We start from the raw sequence: 6,279 nt of genomic DNA, 5'->3' as shown, positions 1-6,279 counted from the left end.
TGCTTCTCCGTTTCAAACCCACAGAGTTCCCAGGTATGCGCTAATTCCAACGCCTGAATTCAATAATCAAGTGGTATGTCCCATTACTTGTGTCTACATAGTGTATTATTCTGAGGTCTGCAACTTGGTTTTATGCAAAGAATTGAGCGCTCAGGCCCAAACATGTTCACCACAACATTCAGCACCTTGTAAACTGCGCTTATTTTTCATATTATTTGCATGTACATTTTTTAACAATGCTAGGAAGCACCGGGCTTTGAGGTGGGCACTTCAAGCAATAATTCCTTGTCAAAGATACCAGTGTCTGAGTTCTGACACTTTGTGTATCCTTTTTTTAACGTGAGCAAACATTAAGCCATATCAATTTTGTCTTAACACGTCAGCCAATTTCAGGACAGCAAATAAACAGAAACTTGATACTGTCTCCATCTAGAGGTTATAGTTTAGTAATGCAATATTTTCAAAAAGGACAAGTTTTTGCAACATGGTAAAATTATTTTCTTCAAATAAAAGGCTTGATAGAAACATTGAATTTGAGGGCAGATTACAGCCTAACCCAGAGTACTTTCAAAAGGAAAATAAATATATATATCAGCCTTGCTGTAAAATCTTATTTCCGCTTCCACGATCCCAAAGTTCGTGGAGATGCATGTGGCTGAATGCATCTCTTGTAGGGCATTTTGCCGAGGGAGGGGGGTTGAAAAAAGGGGCAAATGTTTTTTGGGAGGTTCTGCAGAATTTTTGCTAAACAGTCCACAAACACAGTGTCCCTTTCAGATCTTTTTAAGATCTTTTTTACCGGTCACCCAGAGACGTGTGGGCTAGCCTGGGAGTCAATTTAAAAAGAACTTTGCCACCATAATGGAAGGTATAGTGGCACTATTAAATGAGGTCATATCAAATTAACATTATTTTTATCCAGATATGTACAGAAGCAAAATTATAAGGGAGATATCCATGCCTCCCTTGTACGCCTTGCAGTTACCTGTTGGACAAACTTAGCCAACTAGCCATCCATTGCAATAGACGGGTGATAGAAGATATTACAAACAACAAAAAAATAATTTATCGCCCAGATTAAGGAAGGACATTAAGCACTGGTCAGGACACATGCCAGGCACTAGCAGACAGACACATCCAGTCACAAGACTGATCCCTGTGTGTTAGAAAAAAATAGAATTGACCCTCCAGGGATGAGAAAAAGGAGCAGCAGTAGTAGTAGCAGGGCGCAGGGCCAGGGCAGGCAAGTACTGGCAGATGATAGGCACATGCAGCTACTTCCAGCAGGACTGAATTTCCCCAATATTACACACATTGAAAAAAAGGTTTTCCAGAATAAGGGCAATAAAACAGGAGCAGCAGCTAGAAACTAAAGGCTCCCGGGCCAAAATGTCCTGAGCCCCTCCAACTTCACACACAATGCAACCTTTGTCCCCAAACAGCTTGTGAATGCCACATTTTCTTCCAGCTAGTCAGTGCCCCCAAACAGCTTGTCCCTTGATCCCCCTCCAACATACTTACACAAATTTAAATATGCTAACACACACACTTATTCATACTCACTAACACACACTCCCACTCACAACACTTATGCTAACACACACTCCATCTCACACCACTTCCACATACATGCTCACACACTTAAACATCCTAACACATAAGCACTTACACATACACACCTATGCTCACACATAAACACTTATACATACACATCCATGCTCAGACACACCTATACATACACATCCATGCTCACATACATTTATACATTGTCAGGACCGGGGCAAGCAGGTCGGGTAGGAGCCAAGATGCAGGGGATACTTGGGGCTCTGTCTGTACCCCTTGATGCATCATGATGGATAGGTAGGTACAGACAGGCACACAACAGACAGACAAGCAGGACTGAAATAAAAGAATAAAGGGGAACTGTAGCGAGGACAGGGGAACTATAGCGAGGACAGGGGAACTCAGAGTGGCAGGGCACATGGCTGGGTAGCCCTCAGGCAGGGTACACGGCTTGGAAGCCCTCAGGCAGGGCACACGGCTTGGAAGCCCTCAAGCAGAGCACGCGGCTTGGAAACAACTGGTAAGTCTGGGACACGCCGGGGTCTGCTACACAAATCAGCGATCAACGATGACTGGACAGTGGTGAGTCACACCTCCTCCCCAGCTGGCACTGGATCAGCCAGGAGGAGACACGCCTCCCCCGCAGCCGACGTCGAACCATGCTGTGCTCCTCTTTCCACGCAGCCTGTCTAATCTGACTTTGTATTGCCATGGCCACCCAGCCCCCTGTAGTTGACTGACAGGGGGAAACCATAGCTTTGTCCCGACACACCATGTTCACATTCACTTATACATAGTCACCAGAATCAGGAATCTGCACACACACCACAGGAACTCAGGTGCTTAGCTGTGCCAGGAAGGGCCCCAGTAAATCAAAATAGAAAAAGGCTCCAGGCACTCAAGGGTTCCACTCAGGCAGGTTTATTGAAGGAGAAGGACAACAACGTTTCGACCTCACGATGAGGTCTTTATCAAGTTGATAAAGTTGATCACTTATACATAGACATACATACAAATATATACACCCCCTCCTCAAATTTACCCAATATTATATATTTTATAATGCCTGGTTTTGTCACCTATATTTATGTAGCAATGAAGAACAATATATGATATGATAATTAAAAAAATAACTTTTGGCTGGAAGGTTAAATGGGCTTAAACTACTCTGGATCAGGTGCTACATCTTAAACAACTGAAAGACACACTGTGTGCAAGACCAGTTTTCTCACCAATATTTATCAAAGGAGATGAAGAATAATATATCGTAAGATAATGGAAAATATTTTGTGTTGTCCACAAATTAGAGGTTTGGCTAGTAGTATCAATCGGTCTTAAACTACTCAGGAACGGGTTTAACATTTTAAACAACTGAAAGACAGTCACACTGTGCGCAAGCCCAGTAAAACACCTAGTTTATCCACAATATTTATCAATGAAGATGAAGAATAATATATGATAAGATAATACAAAATATTGTGTGTTGTCCACAAACTTGAGAACTAACATATAAGCTTATCCCCTTTTCCAGATAATTTATATGTCTAGTTCTACTAAGGTTTTCTACCTGGCATTACAATAAAACAGCCAACCCAAGATTCTTACCAGAGAGAGAGCTTTAATTAGAATCTTCCAAGATTAATATTACAAAACAGCAAAGGCAAAATCAGTTACAGTGATGTAGAGATGACAATCATTCATTCCGCTCACAAACGACAAAAGTCTTCTAATATCTGCTGCAAAGTGTTTATTAGACTTGGGCGCTGGCCAGCTCTTCGTGTTCGTCTACCGGGGGGGGGAAATCTTCGTATTCCGCGAATATTTGCCCATTCCTGTGTTCGGTTCGGGCAAATATTCGTGTACATTCTTTGTGTTAATTTTTTTTCTTTGTTTTTTGACGTTTTTTGTACCACCAAAAAAGGTTGCTTGTATGGACCTTTAACTGTTGGAGCAGGTAGACTGTCTCCCCAGGCACCTTCAGGAGTTAAAGGGCCATGCGAGTGAGCCTATTGAGGCAAACCCCTGATGGGGAACTTGGCCTGTCTCCCCGCTCCAGGTTTAACTCCTGACGGCAAACCTACGGCTTTCCGCTCCCGTTATCTATGCAGCATCGCAGGGGTTAACGGGAGCGGAAATCCGTAGGTTCGCCGTCAGGAGTTAAAAAGGCCGTGCGAGTGAGCCTATTGGTTGCCTGCAGGGACCTCCTGGGATCCAATTGGTTGATGCCAGAGGAGGCCCCTGCAGGCGACCAATAGAGTCGTTAGCACGGCCCTTTAACCCTCGACGGGAACCTACGATTTTCCGATTAGGGAGATTAGTAGACGAAGACGAACACGAACAGAGTCGCTCTTATGGACCTTTAACGCCTGGCGGCGAAAGCCCGCCTGAGGTCTCCCTGCTGCAGGAGTTAAAGGTCTGTACAAGAGACTCTATTGGTCGCCTGCAGGGAGCTCCCTGCCAGCGACACAATAGAGTCGATCTTACAGACCTTTAACTCCTGGGGAGCCCAACCTGCTCCAGGAGTCCAGCGGTTAACAGGAGCGGAAATCCGGAGTTTCACCGTCAGGAGTTAAAGGTCCATAAGAGCAACTCTATTGGTCGCTGGCAGGGGCCTCCTCTAGCATCAATCAATTGCAGTCGCTCGCACAGACCTTTAACTCCTCTCAGGAATCTATGGATTTCCATTAACCCCTGTGCTGCTGCGTAGATAAAGTAGGCTAGATGGGGAAGGGACCAGGGAGATTAGTAGATTAACGAAGAAGAACATGAAGATTCTTCATGTTGTGTGTCTTTGTCTTCAAGTACGTTTTGCCGCCACCATGTTTGTTTCTTCGGTATTCGGCCTGAACAACGAAAAAGCACCCTTCGTGGTCGTTTTCATGTTCGCCCGAATAAGAATGCACAAGTCTAATAAATACTACACGTGGCAACATTTTCTGAATTAGTCCATGAAGTCCTCTATAGGAAAAATTGTAAAACATGCCTGGGGAATGTGGGATGTTAGTAAAGCCCTATTTTTCAAGCATGAGGAAAAACAAATCAAATTTCTACCTGAAGAGAAGTTACAATAGACATTTTGAAATGCTGCTGAGATCCAAACTTTTATTTTTGGTGCATGAGGGTGACTGTCTGTCACATCTGTCACAAATAGTAATATTTCCATTACCTGATAATTTAGCCAAGTGCTGATATGTTTGATTACCACCCATTTAAGACAAATTGATTTTTGCCCCGAGCTTGTCAGTGCCCTTAAACTCCCTCTCACACCACTTATTTATACACGTTCATGCTTACACACAGTTACACACCCATATTAACACACCCTCCATCTCAGACCACTTACAAACCCACCACAAACCCATTCATAGTCACATAGACATATACCGTATTTGCTCGATTATAAGACAAGGTTTTTTCAGAGCAAATGCTCTGAAAAATACCCATCGTCTTATAATCGGGGTCGTCTTATAATCAGACCTCAAATAGGTCTGACTATGAGACGACTAAGATCCAAATCCCCCGCAGCAAAATATTTTTCTCAATCATAGCTTTTATAAAAAAAAAATAGTTTAGATGAATTAACATTTACTGGTAAAACTTTTTTCCTATAGGGTCGTCTTATATTCAGGCTTTTTCTTTTTTTCCTAAATTAATATTCAGATTTGGGGGGGTCGTCTTATAATCAGGGTCGTCTTATAATCGAGCAAATACGGTATATACGTATTCATTCTCCCTTGCTCCTGTCCCCACTCTCTTACCTCTCATGCACTGTGTGAGCAGCGTCTGTTTCACTGTGGGGTCACATAACATAACCCTACTGAGTCAGTAGACAACCTAAGTAAACTTGTCAAGGTTTCTAAAGATGCCATGTTCTGACAGCTAAAACATATACCTATATATATCCACTGCTATCAGTTATTATTAGTGGCAAAATCTACACAATTTTGTTAAGACTTGTCCACTGAATTGCCACATTTTGGTGCCATTACAAAACCGTTTTGACCCTGCTTGATAGAGGTAAAGTGAGAAGGCACAGTGTGCAGGAGTTTATATATATAAATGACATGACATGGAGAAGTCACCAAGAAAACCAAGGGGAAGGCCTCGTTGATGGTTATGGCTGTAATCGATGGGTCCAACAACCTGTTTAGTTTTTTCCTTACTTTATTTCAATCAGCATTTACAAGGAGAAGGGACAAGCATAGACATGTGCTAACACCATTTTAAATTCATAAATTCAAAAACTATAGGTGACATATTAGGCACAAAACCTCTTAATTTTGCACAACACAAAAAATAAACCAAGAAATATTGGTGACAAATTAGGCAGGGCAAGTGACTGAATGCGCACACTGTGTTTTAGTTCTTGAAAAACTGTTCCTGAATTGGGTTTAAAGCAGTTGAAATTTTATACTATTAGAATGGAAGAAGGATTCTATATAAATAAAGGCCCCATGGATTAAACAAGATTGTACTCTGAAAGTAGATTTATATTAAAAGAAAGTAACCCTTTATGGGAATCCCCTGTAGTCCACAGTTTAGAACAGTGTAATAAAATCATCCTGTAACTAGCCTGTTTGTATTGTGTTAGTGGAAGTATTTTGAGGTAGTCAGTCGTTACAAATAGTTTTTTGTATTTTTTTCTATTTGCTAATTGTTATCTGCATGTTAAGAATACATCTTTCTAAAAAAAAAATCTTGGCTTGGAGCCCTAAC

The sequence above is a fragment of the Spea bombifrons genome, chromosome 4 (genome assembly GCF_027358695.1).
Source record: "Spea bombifrons isolate aSpeBom1 chromosome 4, aSpeBom1.2.pri, whole genome shotgun sequence".
Lineage (NCBI taxonomy): Eukaryota > Metazoa > Chordata > Amphibia > Anura > Pelobatidae > Spea > Spea bombifrons.
This window is presented reverse-complemented; position numbering follows the sequence as displayed.